Source organism: Mus musculus, chromosome Y (assembly GCF_000001635.26).
Source record: "Mus musculus strain C57BL/6J chromosome Y, GRCm38.p6 C57BL/6J".
NCBI lineage: Eukaryota > Metazoa > Chordata > Mammalia > Rodentia > Muridae > Mus > Mus musculus.
In genome coordinates, this window is record NC_000087.7 from 81,543,810 (window position 1) to 81,558,536 (window position 14,727).

A 14,727-nucleotide genomic window follows, 5' to 3' on the forward strand; every position below is an offset into this window, starting at 1 on the left:
AAAATCAAGGTTTCTGTGATGATTTAGGGAGTCTCATATATTTAAACATTCACTTCTGGATTGTCTGGATAAAAATGGACTCTAAGTACCACACACACACATACAAACACACACACACACACAGAGAGAGAGAGAGAGAGAGAGAGAGAGAGAGAGAGAGAGAGAGAGAGAGAGAGAGAGAGAGAGAGAGAGAGAGAGAGAGAGAGAGAAACACAAACACACGAATCTGTAATGATTGACTGGATATTTGTTAAGAAAACAAAGAGGCCAATGTGGATAGGGCCCGAGTTTGAATATTCCCAGAAACTTTCTCTTCTTCCTGTGACTCCTGCCTAACTTTTCGAGAACTCCAACTTAGAATTCATTTGTCTCTCAATGCATTCTACTCTTTGTGTTCCTTATTGCTTTTAATGGTCACCATCAATTAGAACTTTCTTATCTTTATCCTGGTCTGTTTTCTGCATGTGAATTTTGGATTTCTTTAAAAAGATATCTTTATGGGATTAGAGAGATCAATCAATGGTAACAAGCACTTTTGCACCACAAGAATAGATCTGGTTTCTTGATTTCATATCCACTGGCCAGTAATCACCTTTAATGGCAGCTCCAGGGGACCTGACAACTCATGTCTCTGTGCTCACCTGTACTCAAAAGGACATGCCATATCCCCACCCACATAAGTAAAGATAATAAATCTTAAAATGTGAGACAGATTTCACTAAGTTTCATTATTCAAATGAAACCTGATTTTCTCTGATTTCTGAGTCTATTTCAATCAGTTTTCTGCGTTTCACCTTGTGTAACAAGGCCACATTTCTTTTAAATGTCCCTCTTTCCCCAACTTTTTGTTTCTCCTTCAGTGTTCACATCAGAGTTTCTACCTATGCTCTGTCCTTCTCCCCTACTTCCTAAACATCCATCTTTTGCTGCTATCTCTGCTCCTCCAAGTTCCATCTCCAATTCCTTATTCTACATGCAGACCAGAGAAGCTGTTCCTTTTAGCATGTATGATTTTAGGTGTATGTACTGTTCACCACCTGAAATGAAACTTTCATCTTCATTTGATATTCCTTCCACTGTAGGCCATCTCTTCCAGCAAATTGTTAACTCACAGAATATCATGTCACACTTTTAAATTTTTAGAGCAAAACACATTTTATTGGCAAAGATACTGGGATTGTCAAAGACCCTTATGTAGCCAACAGAGGAAAAGAAAAACAAAAAACTTTTTTTTCTTCCAGTCCTATACGTTTATGTTTCTGTACTTTATGATTTTACAACTTCAAGAATCTTTGGCACCAGAGTATAGACATAGATATGGATGTCACCATGAAACTTGATAAAGTACACAGAACGATTGGCTAGAATTTGGTAAACAACCTTTCTGAACTATTTGGAACCACCTTTTTTGGTGTACTGCACCCAGTTACCTATCAACACATCACTGTCATCTCCTGATCTCTCCTCAGCCAGAGGAGTGTCTGGAATGATGTGGAGGTTCCCTTTCTTGTAGTCATCCAGGAGCTGATAGAAGTAGAGAGCTGGATCCTTCTTGTAGGTAATGTAAAACAAATCCTTCATGATTGGAACCTGGGCTAGCACAACCCCCCTCCAGTTGTCCTCAGAGCCATCTTTACCCTTAAATTTGTGTTGTACTGCTCTGCCAACCAGGGCTCTGGCGAGGTGGGCATCCCTTACCTGAGGAAATCTTACTTTGGGAGGCAAAAACTTAAGGTTTAAAATCCTGTCATCATTGTAGAGCTCCTGTCCATAGATGCTGTCATTTCCATCATACTTCACCAAATAAAGAGAAGGGTTTGTTGGCAGTTGACATAGCACTATGGTCTTCCATTGAGTGACAGGCTCATTACCTTCCTTCCAACCTTGAGAAATTCTGCAGCCAACAATATTCCTCAAGACGTTGGAAGAAGACATCCTCCTCCTCTTCTTCATGAGGGATGTCATGCTAAGACCCTTCAGAGGTATTGTCTTCTACATGGCTGTAGCCCTGGTGTGGTAGACCACACCAAACCTGGGCAGATGTCTTGTGGGTAACATTCTGTGTTCAAATATCATACTTGCCCATTGCCTTGGATTGAAGATATTGCCTGTTTACACCAGACACAATGCTGTTGCTACTGTCATATATATGAGTTACTGAAAGGCAATGAGTGTAGGATGGGAGAGAATGCTGGAGAAATGCTCTTCTCTAATGGAATTTTTGAGTAGGTCAAGAAGGCTATGCTAAACATGTTTGGGCTTCTAAACTTAATTTGATCAAAATAAGAAGTTCATAATCCAGCTATGGTGGCGCAAGCATTTAAACTCAGCATTCAGAAGGCAGGATAAGGCAGATTTCTGACTTAGAGACCAGCCTGGTCTACAAAGTGAGTTCCAGGGCAGCCAGTGGTAGACAAAGGAACCATGTCTCCAAATCAGCAACAATATTAACAACTAAAACAAAAAAAAACAACAAAAACAAAACAAAACAAACAAACAAACAAAACAAAAAAACAAAAATGAAAAACAAACAAAAAAACAAAACAAACAATCAAATCAGAAGTTAATAGGAGGTGTTAGTGACCCAAGTCTTAAATCCTAGTACTCAAGAGGCAGAGGGAGGCAAACCTTAGTGAGATAAAGGCTAGTTATTCTACAGAGTGATTCTCCTAACAGCCAACGCTACACACAAACACACTCAAAGTAAAATTAAACACCCATCCAAAGAAAAAAGGAACAAACAAAACAACAACAACAACAACAAAAAACAAATAAATAAGGGAAACAAGGAAATTATCGAAGGGAAATTAACAAGTAATTCTCCACAGCTCAGAATAACATACTCAGATGAATATGTCTTCAGCCCTGAGCTAATTTGCCTCTTCTGAGGAACATCTCCTTGCATGTCTATGTCAATGTGGAAGTTGGTATGCCTTTTACCCAAAATGATCAAGGAGAGAACAGAATAAAGAAAATGAGCCAGAGTTGTTACCTACCCTCTCTTGTACCTGCAAGCTCTGAATTAGGTGGCAATATTCACAAATATTCCAGGGACACAGCACACCACTGGCCTTCTGTAATATGTCACCTGACCCAGCCTCAGGATTATTTGGTGATTATTTGCCACTGCAACTCTGGCCTCAACAAATCCAGGCAATATCAGCCATTTAGAACTAACATTTTCTAAAATACATACGGACAAAGAAGTGCTTTGACATTTTAATGGAATTGTGAAGGAGATATTGTTAGCAAGGATAATAAATTCAGGAGATCAACTAAACTGGATCAACCATTCCCCTGGCCCCAAACATGGGAGAATTTAGAATGTACAGTTACTCAGTGTGGGAGGGAAAACTTTCAGCTTTCTATAGCTATGAGGGTCCCATTCACTTCATAAATGTACTTACCCAAAGAAAATGTCTTAGTCATCAAGATTCTGTCTTTTGAAACAGACCAGGCAAAAAAAAACTTGAGGAACAACGTTGGGCTTCAGGAGCTGGCCTGCCTTTCATACACCACTGGGAAAATAGTGGACACACCTTCTAGGGATTCTAGTGCCTCCAAGTGGAATAGATGTGCAATCTATGGCCAGTGCTCTGTGACATCACCTAGTTCAGCTTGCATCATAGAACCCCACTCATGCTGGTTCTTTCCCTAATTACACCAGAGACATTAACCATCTAGGCTTTACGTTTTCATATGTCATTCTCGAAATACAAAATATAATCCCTACTGAAATGTCCTGATGACTTGAGTCACATTCTGGCCAAGTAATTCACACCTGTATTGTTTTTATCATTTTGGTGGTTGGGTTTCTGTTTATTCATTTGTTGATTGTTTGTTTTGTTTTTGTTTTTATTTTCCTCCTGTGAAAGCCTTCAGTTTCTGACTCACCAACATCCTTGGTGGTTATTTTCCCTGTTCCAACCTTTCCCTGGTTATCTTTAAACTGTTCTTAGAGTCAGAAATTGTGCCAGACTCTTTGAGGCAGCACATTGGATAGCACATCAAAATTCTGTTTATGAAAACCCAAAGTTAGAGCAATAAATATTTTATTCAAACAAAGCAGGAATTTTACAGGGTTAAGTACCTTGTATTGAAGTTATTTGCAACCGTGAATCATTGATTCTTTGCAAAATGTGAAGGCAATCTAGCTCTTGTTCCTGCTTACAAAGTTGTGATGAAGTTAAACCCAATATCAACCAGTCATGTTTTAAAGGCCTTTAAAATTTATTAGTATTTCTGGTTACAAGTAATTTAGTAGATTAAATGCAGTAAAACAGGGTGAAATAGATTTGATAATTTTACTTTTGAAATATGGGTAAACAAAATATTGAATGCTGGTAAGTATGGAATTTACTTACAAATTATCAGGCACTTTAATTTTTCATGCCATATAGATCGTAAGTTCTTCCAGAAAAATTAATTTCAGGCCCTTACACGGTAACCATCACACTTTGTATATTTTTTTCATAGATGTTGACACTACCCATAGTGGGCTAGACCCTTCAACATCAGCCATCCAAAAAAGATCATTCCTTACAGGTGTGGCAACTGACCAATGTGATGGAGGCAGTTCTTTATCTGCGGTTCTATATTCCCAGGTTGAGTTAACTAAAAAAAAAAAAAAATGCAAGAAGGACCATTTCACATCCATATCATAAACGTTGATTGCCTTACTGTGTGCAATAAACATGCGATGGATTAATACTAGATGTCAACCACTGGATGGATGGCTTAAAACATGAGAGAGAGAGAGAGAGTGACAGAGAGAAAGAGGAGAGAGAGAGAGTGAGAGAGAGAGAGAGAGAGAGAGAGAGAGAGAGAGAGAGAGAGAGAGAGAGAGAAAGAAAGAGAGAGAGTTTTTGATATGTCATAGGGTGTTTGATATTTCAAGCCCAGTGCTAAATCACTTTTAATGAAAACACAAATCCTAATTCTTTCTAAACATCCCACCACCTGGAAAAATAACTCCTTTGAATATTTGATCTTCTGTGAGCCACAGTTATTCAAACTAATAAAGTATGTAAAAAAAATTGAAATCAAGTAATAATTGTCCATGCCACTTCTTGGAATATTTTATATCATTACTTTTCTTTTCTTAGAGGTTAGGGTTATTTGCATAACAAGAGACTAATCAGTCATCATTGTCACATCAGCCAAAGGCATCCTAACCCTGCCACATTTCTACTTGATTAATCACATTGGCATTACTTATTTGTATGGAAACATATCCCTTCATCCTGATTTAGTTAAAAGCGTGGGAACTGTTGATGTGCAATTAATTTTGTTCATAATGGGACAAAACAGAAGCCTACAGGATTGTTCCTGGTAGCTGAAGATTTCCCTTCCATTTAGTAAAATGTTATAAATATTATTTTAACACAAGCCTAAATTCGTGAAAAAGCTTTGTTTTCATATTTTAATTATTTACAGGTCGTTCTGTGCCATATAAAGGAAGGTAGAGAAGGAAAGCTGTTTTGGAATCACTGACACACACACTTAACTGAGGTCTCTTTGCATAGTAACAAGATATACCCATCCGCTATATCTGGGGAGTTTGCTTCAGGAACTCTAATGATATAAAGTCCTCAGGACTCTAGGCTAAGATAACAGAACACTGCTTATAAGCTATGCAAGATAAGCTCTTGTATATTTTATTTATATTCATGTGTGTCTGCACACAGATCTGCACAGATCTCTACAGTTCAAAGGTAGCGAAGGGTATAGTGTGATTTGCTCCTTCACTCCCTAATTTATCCCCTTTCTACAGGGTTTCTTGCTGAGCTAATGTTGAGGCTGGCTTTCAGGAAGCCACAGTCATCTTCCTGTCTCTGCCCCTCCCAAAATCCTAAGCACTGGTGTTGTAAGTAAATAAACACAGGCATGAATTTGCCCCTTGGCCATCACCTCTGATCCTTCTTTATTTTAAATAATATCTGGATTACTTTTGCCCTTAATGTAATGAAACTGCTATACAAGGGTTTGTTATTTAGGAGATGGAAATATAAGTCGTCTGTATATGTTCAGTACAGACATTATATATTAAGAACTACATTCATTAATTCCTTGAGAAATTCATACAATGTATTTTGATGGAATTTATTTTTCAGTTCTCTTAATAACTACTCCCGGACCAAAACCAGATCCATTCCCACCTTAATCCTCCTTCCAACTTCATGTCTCCTTTTCTCCCCTTTGATACAACCCATTCAAATCAATTGTGTTGCCCATAAACTCTTGGACATGGAGCTACCAGTAGTGCCTGGCCAACCTATAACCTTCAAAGGGCATACCTTTGATGAAAACTGACTCTCCATCTTTCATTAACTGTCCATACTTTCTCAGATGGGGATGATTGATAGTGAGAACCTACCACTTATTGATGGAAGGCAGACTGGCCTGATTTTGTGCAGATAGAGACATACAGTTTCTCAATGACCTCTCTACCTTACAAGATTTCCACTATCTCTTCATTGAGGGATCCTAAGACTCAGCTCTTCTACTTCTTGCCTCTTTCTGTGAGTATGTGTGTGTGTACAAGTGTGTCTATATTATAGATGTCTCATTTTACATCCAAGTCAACGCATAGTGGGGTTTGCAATCAACTGCTGGCACTATTTCACACTAGGCAATATGCTGTGATGCAGATGGTGGGACTAAATACCACACTGAAACTGGAGATGGCTAGAAATCATCACAGTTGGATGTAGTATAGGTGAAATTTACACTTTTGACCTAAACTTCTGGGTCCACCCTATGGCTTTAAGATGGAGGGATGTGGGATCAAGAACATTAACTTGCATTGCATTTTCCTTCTTCTTGAACTCATATTTTAAAATACCTCATGGAGGGGATGATTCTGTTGGCCTGGACGTTTTGCTTTTGTAACTGCTATACAGAGATATCCTTAAAGAGACAGATAGATCCTATCACTTTTTGTAACATAAAGAATTGTGTGGTGAAATGGGTTTGCAATGTCAGTCGTGGGTTTTGATGAAGGTTTTGGCCCCAAGTACAATGTTCAAAGATAGAACACTATACACAATCTGAAAAGTGATTGGACCCTGAGGGGTTTAATCAATGAGTTAATTGATTGATGGGTGTGCATTGAAGGGGTGAGAAACTTGTAAAGGAACTTGGTCATTTGGGACATGTCTTGGAAGTTATTTGTTGTCTTTGGTCGCTTCCTGTGTTGATGCTTACTGGGTAATAATAAGTTGGACAACTGTTCTCCTTCATGCCCCTTTCATACTCTTGTGACTATGGACCTGTTTTCCTTGTTGCTAGGCATATCAGAACAGTGATGAAAATTATTTACATGAATGTGTCTCACTAGTGATACTGACTTTTCTGGTCCATTGTAACCATGCCTTAATTCTTTAAGCTTTTTTCTAGAAGAATCATGCTAACATTACACCGAAAGTTACTAAGTAGTTGTACCTGGAAGATTCTGCCAGTGTATCTGTTGTCTTAGTAATAAAGAACTTTGATTCTTCCCACACTGTTTTTTCCGCTGTATTCACTACTGTATTTTAATAGATTGCAATATCATATGAAGTAGCAGAAAATGAGGGGAAAATGGAAGGGAGATAAAAATGTGTTAGAATCATTAAATTACACACTTAAAAATAAAGAAATCAATGTATTTTTTATTATAGAAAGGATACTACAAAAAAAGCTGCTGAAAAGGTTTGACCAACTCATGGGAGATGGTATTTGTCATACCTCCTGTGATGTAGCTGTAAATAGTAGTGGGTTTATTACAGATGAATCAGACACCAATATAAGCATGAAGGGATAATACTCAGTTGCCTCAGGAGAAAGAAATCAAGTAAAATTCATTAGATTTCTTTATGAGGAGTTTTTTTTTTTTGTCATAGCTTTGGTGGCATAAAATTGGACAGATTGGCAAGTCTCCCAGTAAGTGTAACACACAGTAGAATTTCGGGGTTGTGAGGCTATAGGAAATATTCAGCTCATGTCACCTATTATTGAGTATCCTTGCTGATGGAGGTAGTCACCCTTCACTTATGCCATACATGGAAGTGTGTCTATGCAGGGGCAGAATGCAATAGATGGTGTTGAGTAATGTTTTTGTAGGTTATGGTGTAAGTTAAACATTACTGTGATGGGATATTATTTTTTTTCCAATTTTGACAATCCACAGTTAACTGAGAAGAGAGAACAATTGAAGATCAGTCTCTATTCACTTACTTGTTCATTAGGTAAGTCTATGGGATATTCTCTTGGCTAATGATTGATGTGGGAGGGCCCATCACTGTGGCTAAGCTCATCAGTAGTCCTTAATAAATGGGAGCCTTTTAGGCTGTATTTTAAAAAAATAGCTGAACGAGCCATGGTAAAAGTAGTGGTTTGAATAATAAAGTCACCTATAGACACATATATATGAATATTTAGTCACCAGAAAGTGGCAGTGAGTTTAAATTTAGAAGGAATAACAGAAGGTGTGGCTTCATTGGAGAAAGTGGGCATATCAACAAGGATGGGTATGAGTTTTCAAGAAGCCAATGCAATGGCAGAATCTATCTCTTTGCCTAAGGATAAATAGTTCTCTATTGCTCCAGTGATGGGGTCCCTCTCGTGATGATTGTCCAATCATCTGAAAATGTAAGCAAGCCTCCAGTTAAATGCCCTGTTTTCTTCTTTTTCTTTTTTTTCCCATTTTTTATTAGGTATTTAGCTCATTTACATTTCCAATGCTATACCAAAAGTCTCCCATACCCACCCACCCCCAATCCCCTACCCGCCCACTCCCCCTTTTTGGCCCTGGCATTCCCCTGTACTGGGGCATATAAAGTTTGCTTGTCCAATGGGCCTCTCTTTCCAGTGATGGCCGACTAGGCCATCTTTTGATACATATGCAGCTAGAATCAAGAGCTCTGGTGTACTTGTTAGTTCATAATGTTGTTCCACCTATAGGGTTGCAGATCCCTTTAGCTCCCTGGGTACTTTATCTAGCTCCTCCATTGGGAGCTCTGTGATCCATCCATTAGCTGACTGTGAGCATCCACTTCTGTGTTTGCTAGGCTCCGCATAGTCTCACAAGAGACAGCTACATCTGGGTCCTTTCGATAAAATCTTACTAGTGTATGCAATGGTGTCAGCTTTTGGATGCTGATTATGGGGTGGATCCCTGAATATGGCAGTCTCTACATGGTCCATCCTTTCATCTCAGCTCCAAACTTTGTCTCTGCAACTCCTTCCATGGGTGTTTTGTTCCCACTTCTAAGGAGAGGAATAGTGTCCACACTTCAGTCTTCATTTTTCTTGAGTTTCATGTGTTTAGGAAATTGTATCTTATATCTTGGGTATCCTAGGTTTTGGGCTAATATCCACTTATCAGTGAGTACATATTGTGTGAGTTCCTTTGTGAATGTGTTACCTCACTCAGGATGATGCCCTCCAGGTCCATCCATTTGGCTAGGAATTTCATAAATTCGTTCTTTTTAATAGCTGAGTAATACTCCATTGTGTAGATGTACCACATTTTCTGTATCCATTCCTCTGTTGAGGGGTATCTGAATTCTTTCCAGCTTCTGACTATTATAAATAAGGCGGCGATGAACATAGTGGAGCATGTGTCCTTCTTAGCAGTTGGGACATCTTCTGGATATATGCCCAGGAGAGGTATTGCTGGATCCTCCGGTAGTACTATGACCAATTTTCTGAGGAACCACCAGACTGATTTCCAAAGTGGTTGTACAAGCCTGCAATCCCACCAACAATGGAGGAGTGTTCCTCTTTCTCCACATCCACGCCAGCATCTGCTGTCACCTGAATTTTTGATCTTAGCCATTCTGACTGGTGTGAGGTGGAATCTCAGGGTTGTTTTGATTTGCATTTCCCTGATGATTAAGGATGTTGAACATTTTTTCAGGTGCTTCTCTGCCATTCGGTATTCCTCAGGTGAGAATTCTTTGTTCAGTTCTGAGCCCCATTTTTTAATGGGGTTATTTGATTTTCTGAAGTCCACCTTCTTGAGTTCTTTATATATGTTGGATATTAGTCCCCTATCTGATTTAGGATAGGTAAAGATCCTTTCCCAATCTGTTGGTGGCCTTTTTGTCTTATTGACGGTGCCTTTTGCCTTGCAGAAACTTTGGAGTTTCACTAGGTCCCGTTTGTCAATTTTCGATCTTACAGCACAAGCCATTGCTGTTTCGTTCAGGAATTTATCCCCTGTGCCCATATCTTCAAGGCTTTTCCCCACTTTCTCCTCTATAAGTTTCAGTGTCTCTGGTTTTATGTGAAGTTCCTTGATCCACTTAGATTTGACCTTACTACAAGGAGATATGTATGGATCGATTCACATTCTTCTACATGATAACAACCAGTTGTGCCAGCACCAATTGTTGAAAATGCTGTCTTTCTTCCACTGGATGGTTTTAGCTCTCTTGTCGAAGATCAAGTGACCATAGGTGTGTGGGTTCATTTCTGGGTCTTCAATTCTGTTCCATTGGTCTACTTGTCTGTCTCTATACCAGTATCATGCAGTTTTTATCACAATTGCTCTGTAGCTTTAGATCAGGCATGGTGATTCCACCAGAGGTTCTTTTATCCTTGAGAAGAGTTTTTGTTTTCCTAGGTTTTTTGTTATTCCAGATGAATTTCCAAATTGCTCCTTCTAATTCGTTGAAGAATTGAGTTGGAATTTTGATGGGGATTGCATTGAATCTGTAGATTGATTTTGGCAAGATAGCCATTTTTACAATGTTGATCATGCCAATCCATGAGCATGGGAGATCTTTCCATCTTCTGAGATCTTCTTTAATTTCTTTCTACAGAGACTTGAAGTTTTTATCACACAGATCTTTCACTTCTTTAGTTAGAGTCACGCCGAGATATTTATTAATATTTGTGACTATTGAGAAGGGTGTTGTTTCCCTAATTTCTTTCTCATCCTGTTTATTACATAGTACTTGAAGAATGAGCCAGAGCAATTCGACAACAAAAGGAGATCAAGTGGATATAAATTGGAAAAGAGGAAGTAAAAATATCACTTTTTGCAGATGATATGATAGTATATATAAGTGACCCTAAAAATTCCTCCAGAGAACACCAAAACCTGATAAACAGCTTTGGTGAAGTAGCTGGATATAAAATTATCTCAAACAAGTCAATGGCCTTTCTCTACACAAAGAATGCCTTGTTTTCTAATAGTTGCCGTCACCATATGTGTCTCTTCATAGCAATAGAACAGTGGCTAAGACAGTGGCAAGCCAATAAGCAGTGTTTGCTGTTACTGAGTTAACTTCCTGTTTTGTCTTCCTCAGTGACAATCTGTATTCTTTTTATTTCCAAGTTATTTTTTATTGTAGTATTCTACATGGTGAGAAAGAAGAAAACTAGAACAATTACATCTCAGGTAGGTACATGAGTATAGCTTATCTCTAAGTAAAAATAAAATGTCTACACATTGACATTGGCACTGTTAGACATTTTTTCCCTAAGAATACCTTACTGTTTTTTATTGTTGTAAGGATTCACCATGTCAAAGAGCAAATTCCATAGCAAAGGTTTTATTCAGCTTATACTTCCACATTGCTGTTTATCACCAAAGAAGTTGGGACAGAAACTGAAACAACACAGGATCCTGGAATCAGAGGCTCATTCATAGGCTATGGAGTGGTGATGCTTATTGTCTTGCTCCTCTAATCTTGCTTAACTTGCTTTCTTAAAGAACCCAGGACTACCACCACAAGGATGTCAACACCCACAATGGAGTGGGTGCTCTCCCATCAATTAAGAAAATTCCTAACAGCTGGATCTTATGGAGGCATCTTCTCAACTGAGGTTCCTTCTCTTTGAAGACTCTAGATCTTGTCAAGTTGCTATGAAACCAGTGTGGCATTCTAAATATAGTTGGCCTATGAGGAGGTGTGTCCTTGTAGGAATAGGTCTGGCCTTGCTGGAGGAAGCATATCACTCTGGGGCTTTAAAGCTCTACCAGTGTGGAAGAGACCCTACCTGTATGCAAAATACATAGTTTTTCCTCGAAGCATTTGGATGAAGGTGCATAATTCTAAACTTCCTCTCCACCACCATGTCTGCCTAGACAGTGCCATATTTTCTGCCTTGATGATCATGGAGTGAACCTCTGAACGTGTAATGAAATGTAGAAAAGCCCTAATGAAATGAGTCTCTTATGAGTGGCCTTGGTCATGGTGTCTTTTCACAGCAACTAATCTCTAACTAATAGAATCAGTTACTGCAGAAACTCACAGATATTAAAATAAATCAACAATCGAGATTATTATCAAGTGCTAAAGCATGCAAACTTATTCTAGAGAGAAAAACTGTTATGAATGAGTCTATGGCATGACTCTCTCAAAAAAAGAAAAAGAAAAAAAGTAAGAAGGACCATTTCACAGTCATATCATCAATATTGATTGCCTCACTGTGTGAAATAGACAAGAAATGGATTAACATTAGATGTCAACCACTGGATGAATGGCTTAAAACGAGAGCGAGACAGAGAGGGAGAGAGAGAGAGGGTGAGAGAGAGAGAGTGAGAGAGAGAGAGAGGGTGATAGAGAGAGAAAGAGAGAGAAAGAGAGAGAGAAAGAGAGAGAATGAGGAGAGAGAAAAATGAGATGAAAGAATGAGAAAGAGAGAGAAAGAATGAGAGAGAGATAGCCTGATGGGTTTTTGATACTTCAAGCCTCAGTGGCCAATATCCTCAGAAAATTACAAGCTGATAAGGAATTAGTTGAAGAACAATACCTTTTGGTTCATTTTCAAACTTCTGTATCTCCATGGAATACCCCATTTTTTTTTTATCAGAAAGATGCATTTTCAATTAAAAGTACCTTCCTTGAAATTTTGATCTTATTTTTGGTACAAAGGACTCATAATCTAATTTTTTAAAAGAATCATATTTCCAAGTGGTGGTGGCAAACACCTTTAATCCCAGCACTCGAAAAGCAGAGACAGGTGAATTTCTAAGTTCGAGGCCAACCTGGTCTTCAGGGTGATTTCCAGAACAACCATGGCTACACAGAGAAACACTGTCTTGAAAACTCAAAGAGAGAGAGAGAGAGAGAGAGAGAGAGAGAGAGAGAGAGAGAGAGTTTCTATACAGAGAACAAATATGAAAGGTTTTCAAACTGACTTTCATTTTCCAAGTATGGGAAGAACCCTAGAGTTAGTAACAAAGAACACAGAACACAACACATAGCAGACAAAAGTACAAAGCACACTCAAATAGAAAGAAAGGCATCAAAATAGTGAATGTGAGTACCTTTTTAATGGAGCACAAACACTCTCCCATTCTCCATGAGAACCCAATAAAATCCCTGTTGTCTCCAAAGACTTTGAGTAGGAATTCATCCAGTATCCTTTCTCTTCTATTTGGTTAGAGCTGACTCAAACCTGCAAGGTCCAGGACAGAAAAAATAGACTCCCTCATCCAATTTGGTATGTGTGTTTCCAGGTAGTGTTACAGATCCTCACATGCTTAGACCACTAAAATAGAGCACATCTATTCTACCACAGTTACGGAAGGCAACATTGTAAAAATCAAGGGGCTGGCTAGTTTTCCTAGTTGCTGGCACTGTGGTTGGCAACCTGTAGGTTGCTAGTCCTTGTGACAAATTTCACAGGAGTTGTCCTAGACTATCTGTATGTCAGAAATGTATGTTATAATTCATATCAGTAGGACATTTCAGTTATGAAGCAGCAAAAAATATTTTTACGGTTGGGGCACCACACAGCATAAGGAAGTATATATATGAAGGAACCGCAGTATTAAAAAGGTGGAGAACCACTCTCTGGAACTTTGAAAACTGAAGCATGGTGTGCCTCCCAGACTGTCTTTGACATGAGTCTGAGATATACTTCTGACTCTGATCTTCTTGTTACCTTTTGTTTCTTGTGATCATATGGGGTTAACCTAGAAAGTATATTCAAATGCCCTATGTGAGAGCATGTTCAGAATTCATTTTGTGAAGCAATGTGCTCTAGTATATTTAGGACAGAGCTGTCTTTGGGACCAGTCCTCTTCTGTATGCCTGTGTGTCATTCATTTTCTCTTTATTTGTTTATTGTTTTTTGTTTTTTGAGGCAGGGATTCTCTGTTTAGCCCTGGTTGTCATGGAATTCAATCTGGAGTTCAGGCTGGCCTTGAACTCATAAATTTGCCTGCCCCTGCCTCTGCCTACCAAGAGCAGGGATAAAAGGTATGCACCACTACACTGTCTTCTTTTATTTATCATTCTGCTATTAACTTATTGTGTCTAGGTGGTTGTTTTCAATCTATTTTGTTTTATTTTATTTTATTTTATGAGGCATTTTCTTTATTTTCATTTCAAATGTTATCCCCTTCCCTGGTTTCCCCTCTGAAAACCCACTATGCCATCCCTCCTCTCAGTAATCAACAAAATACCCACTCCTACTTCCTAGTCCTGACATTCCCTTACACTGGGGTATAGAGCCTTCTCCTGAACAGGAGCTTCACCTCTCACTGGTGTCCAAATAGGCCATTCTCTGCTACATATGAAGCTGGAGCCATGGGCCCCGCCCTATGTGCTCTTTGGTTGGTCTTTTTTTAATTGTATATTTTCTTTATATACATTTCAAATGATGTCCGTTTTCAGTTTCCCACCCTTCCAGAAACCCTCTATCCCATCCCCTCCCTACTGTTTCATGAGGGTCTTCCTCCATCTGGATACCCATTCCCACATCGCATTGTGGTGGCTAGCAAGG